The following is an 18,861-nucleotide window of genomic DNA, read 5'->3' as shown; positions in this document are numbered from 1 at the left end:
TGGTCCCTGCTCGCCGCAACTAGAGAAAGCCCGCACGCAGCAACGAAGACCCAATGCAGCCAAAAATAAAAAAATAAATACATTTATTATTATTTTTTAAATCTCTAAGTTTCAGGGGCCACCCCAGATGGAAAGAACTATAATCTACAGGAAGAGGCCTAGGGGGTCCCTTAACAAACAAACACCTTAGGGGATTCTCCTGATCATGCAAGTTGGGAAACAGTGGGATAGAGGAACGTAGCCTTGATGGTGGTGTGTGGAATCTGCAGGTTCCAGACCCACGGTTCTCGAGCCTGGGAGCATGGGAAGCACCAGGAGCTTTACCTTCCCTGCCACTCTGATGCCATTTCCAGAAATTCGGATTAAGTTGGAATGGGATTTTGTTTTGGGGGTGTTTGGGGTCTTAAGGACTCCCCAAGCAATGTTCATATGCAGCCGGGGTCAAGAACCTCCGCCCCAAACTCAAACTGGCTGTTAATCTTACGTCCTCAATGTTCCTCCTCCACCACCAAGGGGGTAAGTGGAAATCCAACCAAGTTCTGATGTTCCTGCCAGGGCTCTGCTCAGCCATCTGGCGCCTGGTAGAGACAAGGGAGGCCAGAGGACCAAGTTCCACCACACAGCAGCACGGGAGCAAGAGATGGGAGGTTCCTTGCGCATAATGCGGGCATCGACTGCTCCATGTTGCCAGGAGATGGGACTCACATTATGTCTGTTCACGTCATAAGTACTCAGTGGAGGCTGGTTGGATTGAAACCTGGGAAGAACCAGGACGGCTTTTAGGAGATCACAGGAATCCTTCAGTCCTAAGATACTTGGCGAATACTGTCAAGAGCAAGTTGATCATTTTATTCAATTTTTAAAAGCAGAAATCGTGGTAACTATAGCTGCTATTTTTTGAGCTCCGACTATGCCCTCTGCACTAGGTTAGACCCAACAATGAGCACCACCAACCCTCACACCATCCGCAGAAATTAGGAGTCTGACCCCATGCGTCTTAGGCAAGGACACTCAAGGTCAAAGATGCGAAGGCTGCACAGCCAGCACAGAAGTCCAAATCCACATCTGCTCCCTTCCCCAGGACACGCCAGCCCCACAGTTTATTCAGTAGATTGTCTGATCTCTGTGTAACGAAGCCTCTCCCTCTGCCCATCACCTAATTCCATGTAATCTCCATGAGCGCTGTCTCTGGAGCACTGTCTCTGTAGGAGAGAGCCGCCCTTCTCAGCCATCTGAAATGTCTACACCAGGAGCGGGGGCCCGTCTGTAGGAGGTGGTGTGGCAGTTAAGCGGCCAACGTAAGTCTATTACAGGAGGAGCGTCCATTCTGAGGGTGACCTGACATTTTTAAAATGTCTATTTGCCACCAACAATATCCTTTCAAACTTTTCAAAATCCTCTAAAACCAACAAAGTCAGCCACAGTGTGAATCAGCCTACCTTCCCTGTCACTGCCTGAGTGGTGCTATTTCAGCAATGAAAGGAGATGTGTGTTTCTGTGTGTAGATGCATGTGTGGGTGTGTGTATGTGTATCTGTCTCTCTCTGTGTATGCGTGTGTGGGCACATAAGCACATGTGTGTACGTGTATTTGAATATATGCATCTATGTGTATGTGCGTGTGTCTATGCATGGGTGGGTACATATGTGAGTGCATATGTGCATATCTATGTATGTGTGTGAGTTTGCGTGCATGCGGAAACATGTGTGTATGTATGTGTGTGGTTTAAATCCTATGGATTTAGAAGCCATAGGGACTAGGACGTGTAGACAAGACAGAAAAGTCCCCAACAACAAAGTGGACACAGGACAGGATAGAAGGACCTGATTCCATTCATTCCTTTCACGACGCAGAAGGAGAGAAAAGAGCACAGATCTGAAGACACAATCAGCCCTCGAATCCCAGCTCACCTCTGGTAATTTATCAAATGGGTTATAGGACTCAGAATCCTCAACTATTATACAGAAGGAGAAAATAGCTGTATATGGAACTGATGCCCACCTTGATCACTTGCAGGTCTCAGCAGGTCATTTAACTTCTCTGTGCCTCAGTTTCCCCATAGGATTATTATGATGATTAAATGAGCTAATAAATGTAAAACAAAACATATGGCATGTAATAAGTGTCACTGTTACTCCTAACTCAAAAATATTATTGCTCTGTTCCACTTCACTATCCTGGGAAAGACATCAAAGACGCATTTCCTTTAATATTCAAGTTAGAGAAACTGCCACCCCCGTGACTGTGAATCGACAGAGCATCCGGTCTTTCTCCTGGGGTTGCCCCCTCTCCGAAATGACTATGGCTCTCCAAGCGCTGCTTAATGGTTCTACTAACCCGCTCTGGTTGCAGGTATTTCTTCTTTCTCCAGCCATTCACGGTCCAAGTTGTCATTGCTCCACAATTTCTTTTACAGAAAGTATCCTGGTTTGTTCTAAGCTTGGGTACAATCTTCTCTGTTCACTTCTCCGCATCCGCTACCCCGCCGGTTTCTAACATTGCCTGGGGTTTGGCAAACCTTACTCCATGCTAGAGGAATAGCAAACAATAAAGCAACGAGTGGCGTATGTTTCTCCCGAGGTTGCTCCTGGGTCTCACAACTGTTAACTCAAACTTGGGATTTCATTTCACATCTGGCAGCCTTCCTGGTGAAGGAGGCATCCAATCCTCATTGATGAGACCCCGCTGCCAATCCCTCCTTCAGGGACCGACAGCCGTTCCTTGGTGCACAGAAAGAAGGTCCCTTCCAGCTCCCTGCCCACATCTGGCTCAGGCTGGCTTCTTCTCTGACCCAGAATGTGAGAAAGCAGGGAGCACCCATTTCTTCAGGACACGCCCTGTTCTTCCATCCACCTACGGGATGGAATCTGATTGCCCAGGACAGACAGGGCAGTCGTTGTTGGCATTTGTTTCTCAACTTAAACAGAGCAGGTTGAGAACACCAAGAGTCCAGCACAAATCCACATTTAGGAGGAGTAATTCTTCAAGGGCTGGGTCAGGAGAAAGACACGCTCAACTTACATCAAAAGGCCAAGTGGGGCTTCCCTGGTGGCACAGTGGTTGAGAGTCCGCCTGCTAATGCAGGGGACACGGGTTCGTGCCCTGGTCCGGGAAGATCCCACATGCCGCGAAGCGGCTGAGCCCGTGAGCCATGGCCGCTGAGCCTGCGTGTCCGGAGCCTGTGCTCCGCGACAGTAGAGGCCACAAGAGTGAGAGGCCCGCGTACCGCAAAAAAAAAAAAAAAAAAAAAAAAAAAAGGCCAAGTGCTCCGTTCAGCAGAACAATAGGTGGTGGGTTTTCCTGATATGAAACCAAAGAGCTTCAGTAGTAATTATCCGACAGATAATTAATGCTCCCAACTGCAGGAAGCAAATGTTATCAGTGACCCCAAAATGTCCACATTCCAATGAAAGAAAAAAAATTAAAGGCCCTATTCCTTGGGCACCTCATCAACAGAGATGTGGTGAAGACAAAGTGAAATGTGCTTTGTGAATTTTAGAAATTTTAGCAAATTAGGGCACAGGGAGACTTGAGAGGAAGACACCAATTCTTCAAATCTGGTAGTTAAATCCTAGAGCAATGACTCAAAAAACTTAAGAAACATCAATGTGTTTTTGCCCCAAGCTGGTGCCACCAGCCAAACGGGAAGCATGAGGGGAGCTGCCTACCTTGCAAGCTGTTTTGAGGATTAAATGAACAAACAGATGTGAAATCTCAGTGTAAATGGTTGTTCTACCCCCATCACCTTTCTTATTTCCACAGTGCCCAGAACTGCACCTTATACACTGCAAAGTCTGAGATGAGTTCTGTACAGTAAGTGATGGATGTAAAGCTGGAGTCTGAAGAAGAGGTGAATGGCACCCTGCTGCCCCAAGGTCAAAGGAAGTGAGGGCTCCCAGGGGCCTCAAAGGTCATGCCGGCCAGTCCCCCTGCTCTGCAGGAGAGGGAACCTGTCCTGAGCGGCCAAGGAGCCTTCCCACGGCCACACGACAACCCTCCTCATTCTCAGACGGGAGGTCACGCAGGCTCCTTTTCTGCTCCAGATCTCCCTGTGGGATCAGGCCGAGGCCGGGACTCCTCCTGAAATTTCAGCCTTGCTTCCCTCCTACCCCTTCCCTATCTTGCACCCTCCACCCTCCACCAATGCTTTTACTTGTAGGCTCTCCTTCGAAAATCCCTTGCACTCAGATCCTTGGCTTGAAGTGTGTTTCTTGGAAGAAACTGACCTAAGACAGACCCTATCACTCTAGCACCCCTTCTACTGGATGTCTTTTTTTTTAAACTCAAAAATGTTATTTTATTTTGAATCCCAGTTTTAATCTTTTCATGCTTAACTTTTTGTTTGTTTGTTTGTTTTAATTTTTATTGGAGTATAGCTGCTTTACAGTGTTGTGTTAGCTTCGATGGTACAGCAAAGTGAATCAGCTATACGTATACATATATCCCATCTTTTTTGGATTTCCTTCCCATTTAGGTCATCACAGAGCACTGAGTAGAGTTCCCTGTGCTATACGGTCGGTCCTCATTAGTTATCTAATGCTTTTTGTAGGTTCAGGAAGTGTCTGTAGGGTTTCAAAGCTACTCTAGGTATTCTGGACAAAATCGGTAGTTTTCAAACTGTCTTCAGAAGCAGCAACCATTTTTCAGATGAAGCAAAACCTTCCTTGGAGCCACAATGTAGAAAACAGATACGAGTCCCTTGCTCAGTCCACAGATGGTTGGACTTGAAGCCCCTTCTGTTGGTGTTCTCTTTACCCCCGTCATCCCCAAGTCACCTCTTGAAGATGTGAATACTCAGTGAAACCCTACTGGCAAACAAGCAAATTGAGGTGTTTGCTGTGATGCCTCCTGATTTGACTCTGGTGCACTGGAATGCAGTTCTCAGGTCAATTTCTATTTTTGTAGAAGAAAAGCAAACGGGTCCCATCCCTCCTTGTTTCAGCAGGTGACCGCTGCTTCTGTTCCTGGCACCATTCCCAGACCCCTGGCTGCTCGCGCCCCACCCCCTTGCCAAGCTCCACTATCAACCTCAGGTGACCAGGCAAGCTGCAATCTACTTTCCTTTTATTGCAGTTTGGGGTCTCATGCATCACGCTGCCAGATGTGACCAGAAGCCTTAGCAGTCAAATGCCCGCTGCCATTTACGGTCTGAATTCAGAAGTGGCGAGCACCTCTTTCCCGGGGCAAGCCTGCCTTTCTGCAAGAACTCACCATCCGTCATTTCACTGACCAGCCCTCTCCCAAAAATACATTAAAAGGCTCAAAGAAAAGTAATGTAGCCCAGCAGTGCATTGTAATACAACAACATTTGCAGGGAAGTGTAAATGACCAGACTCCCTGTCCTCCAGAGCAATATCAACTTGATACCACCCGCTTCATTTATAAACTAATTTCACACTCATGAAATCATTCCTATTTTCTGGCAGAAATATTTATGTCTGAGGTTCTTTGAAAACCCATATATATACTTCAAAACCCAAATGTGGCACTTGGGATGTGCCAGGGAGAAAGTGACCCAGAATGGCCTTCATGGGGAACAGCGGTTGGGTACTGGGACAGTAACGGGTTGCCCTGACTGAGAGAAATTCTTTTACCTCAAAGGCCAGGGATATTGAAAAAGTTTTCACACTTTGTCAGCTCGGAGGGGAGGCAGATTGTGGCTTCAACAGAGGCAGCTGCTGAAGGCATCGCGGCAAAAACGAAAAAACACAACCTCCCCAGCGTCCGTGCAGAGCTGCAGTGTCACAAACAGAAACAGACCTAGAACCTTTGAAAGACGGCAAAAAGACGCAGCCACAAAACGTGCAGTTTTAACTTTCTACATCATTCCGAGAAGAAGAATTTTACATTCTTGGGGCATCAGCCCGGTTAGGAGAAAGCCCACGTTTGATACACACTGACAGAAGCAACGCAAGATTCGCATCCCAGAAGGGAGTATGGGAATGGCGGAAGACGGGACCAACCTTCAACACACACCCATAACCTGTCAGAGCCAGCGACCCCTTTCTCAAGACTTCTTTAGGACTCTTGTGAGGCGGGATTATTATTTAACACCTGTATGACACCTCAAAGAAGCTGTGATCTGAGAGGCAGAGGTTTAGGGGATCTGACAAAGCTGAGTTTGCCCCCATTACTTGCTAGTATGACCCAGGGGAAGCTGATTACTGTTTCTAAGTATTCGCTTCATTTGGAAACGGGAATAATGTCTAATTCACGGGGTGGCTGCAAGAATAAAACGATGCCTGTAACTTTCCTGACATAATGTATGAAATAGAACAGGTGGTTGAAAATGTCCGTTCCCCTCTTCCTTCTCCTTGCACATTGTGCGACTGATAAACACATATACAATCTATCACATAAAAAAAATCATCGGCTCGGAGCCTTCGTCCTGACGGTGGATGACACCAAATTATACCTTGATCTAATCGAACACCACTGCCATCATCATTTAGTGAAGACCCACTGGGTTGACTGAGTTTTGAATGACTGGGTCTGTTCACTTGCATCTTTATGCTCAGCTCTGCTGTTAACAGCCTGTGGGATTTTAGGCAAGTTAATTAAAAAGTCAAAGTCTCATTTTGCTACTGTGAAATGAACATTTATGGCTGAGTAATATTCCATTGTATAAAAAAAGAATGAAATAATGCCATTTGCGGCAACATGGATGGACCTAGAGATTACATACTAAGTGAAGTAAGTCAGGGAAAGACAAGTGCCATGTAATATGGCTTATATGTAGAATCTAAACAAATGATACAAATGAACTTATACATAAAATGGAAATAGACCCACAGACATAGAAAACAAACCTACAGTTACCAAAGGGAAAGGAAGGAGGAGGATAAATTAGGAGTTTAGGATTAACATATACACACTATTAGATATAAAATAGATAACCAGCAAGGACCTACTGTATAGCACAGGGAACTATACTCAATATTTTGTAATAACCTACAAAGGAAAAGAATCTGAAAAAAATAGATATATATGTATGTATATATCTATACATATAGATCACTTTGCTGTACACTTGAAATCACTTTGAAATCACATTGCTGTACACTTGAAATCACTGAATCACTTTGCTGTACACTTGAAACTAACACAACATTGTAAATCAACTATATTCCAATTTTTTAAAAATGAACATTTAGCCCAGTGATCTCTCCTTTCCCTTCCAGACCATTTCCAGAGAATGTGTTACAGACACAAAGTGTAAAGGGAGTTCTGACAGAGATGAAGATACGGTGGGATGCTTCTCCTTGGAAATGAGTGTTTGGGTATCACCACTGCACGAGGTGGAAACTAACCCAGAAAAGAAAAGAGCTGCTTGCAAAAGTGAAGCACATCTGACAATAAGTGACGGGGAAAATATTACATATGCAGATTCATCACCTATGAGGATGTGCTCAATCGTGCTGAAAAGAAAGATCACCAGTTATTAAGGTAAACTCATTTTGGCTTACTCTGATCAAGAAATCCAAGCAAAATTCCATTCTGCTCTCAAGCTGGCTCACCTTCACGAGTTCTCTATGATTAACCCTAGCGATAAGTGACACACCGTCTCACCACTCCTCACCCCAGAGACACCATCACTGCCCTCTCCTCTAGACAACTCATCCTATACTTCTTCCACTTCCTCTCTCATAGAAGCGGTACCAAATTGTTCAAGACGTCTTTCAAAAATATGCAAAACCTTTGCTGTTTCATAATTGCTTACTGAATGCAAGATCAACTCTTTCATGGTCTTCCTTAGAGTCCTTGAGCACCAGCCTTGTGCCGGGAACTACGCCAGTTAGAGAATAAAGGGGTGAGTGGAGCCTGGTCCTTGCCCCCAGAAGCAAAAATTCTGAGTGAGATGCAGAAGACAAGTCAACAGAGCATGTTAATATTGGGGAGAGATGCCTTATGGAAGGAAGTGCTGTTGCAGGCGGAGGAGGAAAGATTCCTCCTGACACTGTCATTGGGGATGACCTTGAGGACAAAGCATAGTAACAGACGGATGTGTTGAGCACACCCCATAGTTTCCTGCCTTCCTGCCTCTGTTCACGGTGTTTCCTCTGCCCACATTCCACCCCATTCCCTCCTTCCTAACATGGGTCAAGCAACAGCTCCTTCCGGGAATTTTCCCCAACACACCCAGCTGGAATTACAGATTTCCTCCTGAGGGATTGCTCACAGTGGGCTGCTGGGCGCTCTGTTTAGCTGTCATTTTATTTTCTGTTCTCATTAGAGCCACTTGTTTACATGTGTCCCCCAGCTCAGCTGTGGGCTCTTAGAGAGCAGACTCCATGCTCTATTCATCTCCTTAGTTCCCATAGCCCTAAGTACAATGCATTGCATCTAGTAGGCAATGGATAAACAGTGGCTAGATTGAACTGTATTCATAGTCAATCCTTGTTTAAAGAGAGCAGCTGAGGTTCATCCTTAGCGTGTAGAGAGGGAACTACATGATAATGCCTTATCCTGGGCATCCCCAAACCTCAGACTTTCTGCTCAGGTCCAGGTGTACTTCCTTTCATCTTTCTTCCATGTATCAGCTCGTCTGCAGGCTCCACTCACTCGTACCCTTGAAATGTATACAACAAATGTATACAACTTCGCTCCATATGTGGATTCTGTTCCCTACTTTGCTTGTAACTATTCTACACTTTGATTTTCTCTTGTTTTTTCAAGCATCACTAAAAGTTACTTCTGTGTCTTGCCCGTGTCTGGCTCCTCTTGTTGAGGACTGGGTTTGTTTCCCCTCTACAAGATAAAACTTTTCTTCCCCCAAACTGTACTTTGTCATCTTCTTTTCCCCTGGAAGCTAGTCAGAGGAAGCAATATAACCCTCATCAATGCTCTCATCAGGCAGTAGATGATGCTCTGAAAAGGTTCCCTCCACGTGGTCCAGGGTGAGCACTCAAAACTCCCCCTCTTTCTCCCCAGAATCTTTGGTCCATGCATCTCACCTCAGACAGCCAAAGGATCCTTGCTGACCAATCTTAACACACAGATTCTGTTTGTGATCAGCTAACCCTCTATCTGCTCACAGGTAAGGATTCTGCCTTAGTCTGTACCTTCTACTAGACTCACAGCCTGCTTTCTACAAAAGAGCTGCCGTTTGTCACATTCTCCTGTAATTTGCTCTCATGAGTCAACCTCCTTAACATTCTTTGAAACTTCACCATTATCTTCATTTCCATTTCAAGTGCCTCACCTGGATGAACCGACAGCACCTCACCTCACTCAAGTCTTAACCTCTCTCCAACCCATTCACTATGGTAACGGTCTCCTTTTTGACTATATTTGATTGCACTCCAAAAGTAAAATATATTTCAGCGTGCTCTCTCACCCTCAATCTCTATCTACCTATCTACCTACCTATCAATCCATCTACCTAGCTACTACCTATAATTTATGAGTTGTATAATCTAGATTTATCATTACCATTACTTAATATCTGAACACAAAACATACATTTCCGTGAGGCTCACCATTAATGATTATGAATAGAATTCACATTCTGCTTTTCTCTTATTCAACAGAGTCACTTACTCACCCTTCCTGTGTATCAGGCAGCGGACTCTTGCACGGGGCAGGGGCTGAACTGGGTCTGCTTACTAACTCAGAGCTGGTGGTAAGTCAGGCGCATTCATACACCTCCACCCCCGAGTCCTCCAGGCAGTGGATTAGAGCTCTTTCTCGCTTCCCGGGCATCTTCCTCCCCACGTGACCCCAGCAAAATGCAGCTGTGCTCCAGGGCTCCACGTAACCTACACAGGGAGACACTCGCTTAGACAACAACCCAGGAGGCTCACGGTCCTCAATTCACGGATTTCCACTTCCTGGGGAACCTACAAACCAGTGGGATTTGATGTGGACACAGGACTCTGTTAAAGCAGGATCCGCTCCGCGTTTTACTGTAGTTGTTTCACTGACCCTGAGAATAAGGGATCTGGAAGAAGCCCTGGCATCACGGTACGGAGGAGGCGACTGGGCTGCTTCTCCTCGGGCCCCTTCCTGAGGCTTTCTGCTCTTCCTCACCTCTCAGCCTTGGGGTGCCCCTGGGCTCTGACCCACTCGCTTCTCATCACCCTCCCTCGTTAGCGGACCTCCTATATTCCCATGACTTCAAATGACATCTGTTTTTCAAGTTTTTTTTTTTTAATTAAGGTAAGTGACATAAAGTGAAATGCACATATCTTAAGTGTACAGTTAGATGATTTTTGACCAACATATGGACTTGCATAACCAATATCCCAACCCCAAACAAGATACAAAATATTTCCGTCACACCAGAAACTTCTTTTATATTCTCCTCCACTCAATTCCTGACCCTCCCCCAGAGACAGCCACTCCTCTGATTTCTGTCCTCCTAGTTTTGCCTATTTGTAAACTTCATACAAGTGGAATCATACAACACATCCTCTTTCCTGTCTGTCTTATTTTGATAAGCATAAAGTTTTCAAGATTCACCCTGTGTTGATGAGTGAATTAGCAGTTCCTTATTTTTCATTACGGACACGTGTTCCACTGTGCAAATATAGCACAACTGGGTTGCAGCTCAACTTGAAGGGAACTTAGAGGTTGTCACTCCCATCTTTACAACAGGAAAAAAACTGAACCATGAGAATCAGTGATTTCTGTTAGACCCATCAGAGAACTGAGGTTACAGGGAAACTACAGCCCTAAAATCTGGAGAGATAGGTGAATGCAGAGTCTCATCTGAGAACAGAAGCATCTGAAGCCGGAAACTGGTGGGAACACTTGCATGGTAATTTTGACAAATCAGTGGAGGCTGAGGGGGAGTAGCCTGTGTCTTAGGGAGGCCACCACACCTTTGCAGGTTTTAGCTCCAGCAATCCTAGTGGGTCCTCACACTGCAGAGCTGAGAGAGGTTCCCTTGTGGCCCTGGCAGGTGGAAGAGAAGAATAATCCTTGTGAAATGCCCCCAGCCCCTTTTTCACAACAGAGTCCAACCCTCCAGGGGAAAATATTTCACCAGCATTCTATCCCACCTTGGAGAAAAGCATTTGCAACCAAACATTTCTGGTACTAACTTCTGTAAGGCTGAGGTGCAAGGCCAGGCTGACCCTTCTCCAAAAAGACCTCTCTGGACCCCCATGGTGCGCACTAAGAACTCTTCTTCCAGCCCCTGGCCCAGCCCCGTCTTTGCAGATATGACACTATATTAAAAATATCTGCCCATATATTTGTCTTCTCTATCAGAATATGATCCTCAAGGCAGAGGCAGTGTCTTGTCCATCTTGGTGTCTCCAGGACCACAGCAGGACTTGCACTTGGAGAGCCCGCAGATCATTCAAGTGCGAGTGTGTGATAATTTGAGTTAAAAGATTGTCTTTGTAGTGAGGGGGAAATGAGCTCAAAATTCTTCTTCAATTTAGGAACTCATGATATTTCACAGAAATTCGGTTCTGTAACTTGGTCCCGTGTGTATAAGCCTCCTCACCACCTAAAGGCATGAGTCTTCATGCTTCCTTCCTTCTGTCCCATTTATTTCATATTATCTACCACTCTCCTAGGCATGGCAATGACTTCTAAAGCTTGAGCTTTTAGGTGCCGAGGGCAAGAGCAGGAAGTTCACAAAGCAAAAATACAAATGGATAATAATTATATAAAAAATATTTAACCACACTAATTATAAAAGCTGCACTCGTACAGCTTTTAAACTATTATATTAGTTTATAATAACACTAAAATATCACTTTTTCCTTCAATTATCAACGTCTTTTTAAGTGAATGTTCCCAGCTGCTGATATTCAGCAAAACACAATCTCCAAAGCACTAATACGTCAATGCCCGCAATGACCCCGTTACATAGATGTGACCTCTATTTCACATTCAGGGAAATGAGTCTCCAAGAAGATAAAGCCTCTGACTGTTTAAATTGTCCATCCCCAATCCCAAATCCTCTTCATCTCTTAACACTATTTCCAGGTATTATCTCTTTCAGGAAACCTCCTAGGATAGAGAACCTTAAGCTGGCATACTCCATAATCTCCTGTGTATATCCCTCCATCTCTGAACTTGCACGGCATTTCACATGCATTGGTTTAACGATCTTCCTCTCCTTTCATGATCATCATGAAAAGATTGACTGCTTCGGTTAATCTCTGTATACCCTCCTCCCATCTTCAGCCGCCCGCCATACCATGAACTAGCCAGCCTCAGTGAACGTGTGTTAAACAAGACTGAAAGATGGTGAGGCAGATCTGAACCTTTACCTTTCTGACCTCAAAATCCAGGCTCTTTCTATTATAATACATAATGCAGCCTTGCTGAATTTATTGATGTCTAGCTGCTGATGGGCTTGGAAATACAGCCTACAGAGCAGGCGAGTCAAGATTCCTCTCCTTTGACTGGTATGTATGATACACCCTGCCTGAAAAACAGCTTGCTTCACCTTTCTTTGGTAGACAAAATTTCAGCAATAATCATGGTGTTCTGTAGGGAATGAGCATCTTCCTGGAAACCCACCTGGCCTTTAACTGCCAGGCAATGAGCGAGAGAGGCTTTTCTTTCTTTAACATATTTATTGGGGTATAATTGCTTTACAATGGTGTGTTAGTTTCACGAAGTGAATCAGCTATATACCTATACATATATCCCCATATCCCCTCACTCTTGCATCTCCCTCCCACCCTCCCTATCCCACCCCTCTAGGTGGTCACAAAGCACCGAGCTGAGCTCCGTCCTATGCAGCTGCTTCCCACTAGCTAGCTATTTAACATTTGGTAGTGTATACATGTCCATACCACTCTCTCACTTCGTCCCAGCTTACCCTTCCCCCTCCCCGTGTCCTCAAGTCCATTCTCTACATCTGTGTCTTTATGCCTGTCCTGCCCCGAGGTTCTTCAGAAAAAAAAAAAAACAGTTTTTGTTTTGTTTTGTTTTTTTAGATTCCATATATACGTGTTAGCATACGGTATTTGTTTTTCTCTTTCTGACTTACTTCACTCTGTATGACAGACTCTAGGTCCATCCACCTCACTACAAATAACTCAATTTCATTTCTTTTTATGGCTGAGTGATATTCCATTATATATATGTGCCACATCTTCTTTATCCATTCCTCTGTCGATGGACACTTAGGTTGCTTCCATGTCCTGGCTATTGTAAATAGAGCTGCAATGAACATTGTGGTACATGACTCTTTTTGAATTATGGTTTTCTCAGGGTATATGCCCAGTAGTGGGATTGCTGGGTTGTACGGTAGTTCTATTTATAGTTTTTTAAGGAACCTCCATACTGTTCTCCATAGTGGCTGTATCAATTCACATTCCCACCAACAGTACAAGAGGGTTCCCTTTTCTCCACACCCTCTCCAGCATTTATTATTTTTAGACATTTTGATGAGGCCATTCTGACTGGTGAGAGGTGATACCTCACTATAGTTTTGATTTGCACTTCTCTAATGATTAGTGATGTTGAGCATCCTCTCGTGTTTGTTGGCAATCTGTATATCTTCTTTGGAGAAATGTCTATTTATGTCTTCTGCCCATTTTTGGATTGGGTTGTTTGTTTTTTTGATATTGAGCTACATGAGCTGCTTGTATATTTTGGAGATTAATCCTTTGTCAGTTGCTTCATTTGCAAATATTTTCTCCCATTCTGAGGGTTGTCTTTTCATCTTGTTTATGGTTTCCTTTGCTGTGCAAGAGCTTTGAAGTTTCATTAGGTCCCGTTTGTTTAATTTTGTTTTTATTTCCCTTTCTCTAGGAGGTGGGTCAAAAATGATCTTGCTGTGATTTACGTCATAGAGTGTTCTGCTTCTGTTCTCCTCTAAGAGTTTTATAGTGTCTGGCCTTACATTTAGGTCTTTAATCCATTTTGAGTTTATTTTTGTGTATGGTGTTAGGGAGTGCTCTAATTTCATTCTTTTACATGTAGCTGCCCAGTTTTCCCAGCACCACTTATTGAAGAAGCTGTCTTTTCTCCACTGCATATTCTTGCCTCCTTTATAAAAGATAAGGTGACCATATGTGCATGGGTTTATCTCTGCACTTTCTATCCTGTTCCATTGATCTCTATTTCTGTTTTTGTGCCAGAACCATACTGTCTTGATGACTGTAGCTTTGTAGTATAGTCTGAAGTCAGGGAGCCTGATTCCTCCAGCTCCATTGTTCTTTCTCAAGATTGCTTTGGCTATTCGGGGTCTTTTGTGTTTCCATACAAATTGTGAATTTTTTTGTTCTAGTTCTGTGAAAAATGCCATTCGTAGTTTGATAGGGATTGCATTGAATCTGTAGATTGCTTTGGGTAATAGAGTCATTTTCACAATGTTGATTTTTCCAACCCAAGAACATGGTATATCTCTCCATCTGTTTGTATCGTCTTTAATTTCTTTCATCAGTGTCTTATAGTTTTCTACATATAGGTCTTTTGTCTCCTTAGGTAGGTTTATTCCTAGGTATTTTATTCTTTTTGTTGCAATGGTAAATGGAAGCGTTTCCTTAAGTTCTTTTTCAGATTTCATCATTAGTATATAGGAATGCAAGCAATTTCTGTTCATTAATTTTGTATCCTGCTACTTTACCAAATTCATTGATTAGCTCTAGTAGTTTTCTGGTAGCATCTTTAGGATTCTCTATGTATAGTACCATGTCATCTGCAAACAGTGACAGCTTTACTTCTTCTTTTCCAATTTGGATTCCTTTTATTTCTTTTTATTCTCTGATTGCTATGGCTAAAACATCCAAAACTATGTTGAATAACAGTGGTGAGGAGAGTGGGCAACTTTGTCTTGTTCCTGATCTTAGTGGAAATGGTTTAAGTTTGTCACCATTGAGAACGATGTTGGCTGTGGGTTTGTCATATATGGTGTTTATTATGTTGAAGTAAGTTCCCTGTATTCCTACTTTCTGGAGGGATTTTACCATAAATGGGTGTTGAATTTTGTTGAAAGCTTTTTCTGCATCTATTGAGATTAATAAATAGTTTTTATTCTTCAATTTGTTAATATGGTGTATCACACTGATTGCTTTCTGTATACTGAAGAATCCTTGCATTTCTGGGATAAACCCCACTTGATCATGGTGTATGATCCTTTTACTGTGCTGTTGGATTCTGTTTGCTTGTATTTTGTTGTGGATTTTTACATCTATGTTCATCAGTGATATTGGCCTGTAGTTTGCTTTTTTTGTGGCATCTTTGTGTGGTTTTGGTATCAGGGTGGTGGTGGCTTCACAGAATGAGTTTGGGAGTGTTCCTCACTCTGCTATCTTATGGAAGAGTTTGAGAAGGGTAGGTGTTAGCTCTTCTCTAAATGTTTGATAGAATTCGCCTGGGAAGCCATTTGGTCCTGGGCTTTTGTTTGTTGGAAGATTTTTAATCACAGTCTCAATTTCAGTGCTTGTGATTGGTCTGCTCAGATTTTCTATTTCTTCCAGGTTCAGTCTCAGAAGGTTGTGCTTTTCTAAGAATTTGTCCATTTCTCCCAGGTTGTCCATTTTATTGGCATATAGTTGCTTGTAGTAATCTCTCATGATCCTTTGTATTTCTGCAGTGTCAGTTGTTACTTCTCCTTTTCCATTTCTAATTCTATTGATTTGAGTCTTTTCCCTTTTTTTCTTGATGAGTCTGGCTAATGGTTTATCAATTTTGTTTATCTTCACAATGAACCAGCTTTTAGTTTTATTGAACTTTGCTATTGTTTCCTCCATTTCTTTTTCAATTATTTCTGATCTGATCTTTATGATTTCTTTCCTTCTGCTAACTTTGGGGTTTTTTGGTTCTTCTTTCTCTAATTGCTTTAGGTGCAAGGTTAGGTTGTTTATTTGAGATGTTTCTTGTTTCTTCAGGTAGGATTGTGTTGCTATAAACTTCTCTCTTAGAACTCCTTTTGCTACATCCCATAGTTTTGGGTTGTTGTGTTTTCATTGTCATTTGTTTCTAGGTGTTTTTTGATTTCCTCTTTAATTTCTTCAGTGATCTCTTGGTTATTTAGTAGTGTATTGTTTAGCGTCCATGTGTTTGTATTTTTTACAGTTTTTTTCCTGTAACTGATATCTAGTCTTACAGTGTTGTGGTCAGAAAAGTTTCTTGATATGATTTCAGTTTTCTTAAATTTACCAAGGCTTGATTTGTGACTCAAGATATGATCTATCCTGGAGAATGTTCCATGAGCACTTGAGAAGAAAGTGTATTCTGTTGTTTTTGGATGGAATGTCCTTTAAATATCAATTAAGTCCATGTTTTTTAATGTGTCATTTAAAGCTTGTGTTTCCTTATTTATTTTCATTTTGGATGATCTGTCCATTGGTGAAAGTGGGGTGCTAAAGTCCCCTACTTTGATTGTGTTACTGTCAATTTCCGCTTTTATGGCTGTTAGCATTTGCCTTATGTATTGAGGTGCTCGTATGTTGGGTGCATAAATATTTACAATTGTTATACCTTCTTCTTGGATTGATCCCTTGATCATTATGTAGTGTCCTTCTCTGTCTCTTGTAATAGTCTTTATTTTAAAGTCTATTCTGTCTGATATGAGAATTGCTACTCCAGCTTTCTTTTGATTTCCATTAGCATGGAATATCGTTGTCCATCCCCTCACTTTCAGTCTGTACGTGTCCCTAGGTCTAAAGGGGGTCTCTTGTATGCAGCATATATATGGGTCTTGTTTTTGTATCCATTCAGCCAGTCTATGTCTTTTGGTTGGAGCATTTAATCCATTTACATTTAAGGTAATTATCAATATGTATGCTCCTATTCCCATTTTCTTAATTGTTTTGGGTTTCTTATTGTAGGTCTTTTCCTTCTCTTGTGTTTCCTTCCTAAAGAAGTTCCTTTAGCATTTGTTGTAAACCTGGTGTAGTGGTGTTGAATTCTCTTAGCTTTTGCTTGTCTGTAAAGGTTTTAACTTCTCTGTCAAATCTGAATGAGATCCTTGCTGGGTAGAGTCATCTTGGTTCTAGGTTTTTCCCTTTCATCACTTTAAATATGTCCTGTCACACCCTTCTGGCTTGTAGAGTTTCTGCTGAAAGATTAGCTGTTCACCTTACAGGGATTCCCTTGTATGCTATTTGTTGTTTTTCCCTGGCTGCTTTTAATACTTTTTCTTTGTATTTGACTTTTGATAGTTTGATTAATATGTGTCTTGGCATGCTTCTCCTTGGATTTATCCTGTATGGGACTGTCTGCACTTCCTGGACTTGACTATTTCCTTTCCCATATTAGGGAAGTTTTCAACTATAATCTCTTCAAATTTTCTCAGTCCCTTTCTTTTTCTTTTCTTCTTCTGGGACCCCTATAATTCGAATGTTGGTGCATTTAATGTTGTCCCAGAGGTCTCTGAGACTGTCCTCAATTCTTTTCATTCTTTCTTCTTATTCTGCTCTGCAGTAGTTATTTCCACTATTTTATCTTCAAGGTCACTTATCCTTTCTTCTGCCTCAGTTATTCTGCTATTGATTCCTTCTAGAGAATTTTTCATTTCATTTATTGTGTTGTTCATCATTGTTTGTTTGCTCTTTAGTTCTTCTAGGTCCTCGTTAAACGTTTCTTGTATTTTCTCTCTTCTATTTCCAAGATTTTGGAACATCTTTACTATCTTTACTCTGAATTCTTTTTCAGGTAGACTGCCTATTTCCTATTCATTTGTTTGGTCTGGTGGGTTTTTACCTTGCTCCTTCATCTGCTGTGTATTTCTCTGTATTCTCATTTTGCTTAACTTACTGTGTTTGGGGTCTCCTTTTTGCAGCCTGCAGGTTCGTAGTTCCCATTGTTTTTGATGTCTGCCCCCAGTGGCAAAGGCTAGTTCAGTGGGTTGTTTAGGCTTCCTGGTGCAAGGGACTGGTGCCTGTGTTCTGATGGATAAGGCTGGATCTTGTCTTTCTGGTGGGTAGGACTGCATCCAGTGGTGTCTTTTGGGGTGTCTGTGAACTTATTATGATTTTACGCAGCCTCTCTGCTAATGGGTGGGGTTGTATTCCTGTCTTGCTAGTTGTTTGGCCTCGGGTGTCCAGCACTGGAGCTTGCTGGTCGTTGAGTGGAGCTGGGTCTTAGTGTTAAGATGGAGATCTCTAGGAGAGCTCTCACCAATTGATATTACTAGGGGCCAGGAGGTCTCTGGTGCACCAATGTCCTGATCTCGGCTCTCCACCTCAGAGGCTCAGGCCTGACACCTGGCCAGAGCACCAAGACCCTGTCAGCCACATGGCCAGGTATGCAGGGAGTTTCTTGCCTTTTGGGAAATCTGAGGTCTTCTGCCAGCGTTCAGTAGGTGTTCTGTAGGAGTTGTTCCACATGTCGATGTATTTTTGATGTATTTGTGGGGAGGAAGGTGATCTCCACGTCTTACTCCTCTGCCATCTTGAAGGTCCTCCCCAAGAGAGGCTGTTTCTTAAGACACACCTCAGTCACCATAATTGGCACCTTACTCCTATTCTCTCCTCCTTTCTGCAGAGTCCAGGCTCCCCTGATAAGTGAACTCTAAAATGAACAATCTCTTGAGTTTTTTTAATGCTCCAGGCAAATAGGCTATTTTACCTGCTTTATCACTTTGAACCTCAAACTAATTCTGCAAGGCAGACTTTAGAATATTATTCAATATTTTTTTTCAGCTGAGAAAATTGTGGTTCAGAGATGTAAGAAACTTGGTTCAGGGTCATCCAGAGAGGAAGAGACTTGGAGTTTTAATGCGGTCTAACTCCTAACCACAATGCCATATGCCAGTCTAGGCCTCCTGCCTTTCCCTTTATGCTTTGTGACCCCATCCTGCCACTGGTGCCCTGACCCAGTGACGCCGTGGATCTGCAGTGAAAATGTTGTATGCCCCCATTTCCAAATCCAGTCACTCATTCCATTGTGCCGCCGAGTGACAGCGACCTCTGCCCCCTTGGAACAGCACCCCACCACCTGT

At 43.1% G+C, this 18,861-nt stretch overlaps 1 pseudogene; it reads right to left on the bottom strand.

The window, feature by feature from the left end:
- LOC136136930 (eukaryotic translation initiation factor 3 subunit D-like) overlaps nt 1–18,861 on the bottom strand; it is a 160,886-nt pseudogene that overhangs the window by 1,160 nt on the left and 140,865 nt on the right.

The sequence above is a fragment of the Phocoena phocoena genome, chromosome 17 (assembly GCF_963924675.1).
Source record: "Phocoena phocoena chromosome 17, mPhoPho1.1, whole genome shotgun sequence".
In the NCBI taxonomy this organism is placed as follows: domain Eukaryota; kingdom Metazoa; phylum Chordata; class Mammalia; order Artiodactyla; family Phocoenidae; genus Phocoena; species Phocoena phocoena.
Note: the sequence above shows the minus strand (reverse complement) of the source record. Positions and strands in the feature narration are given on the sequence as shown.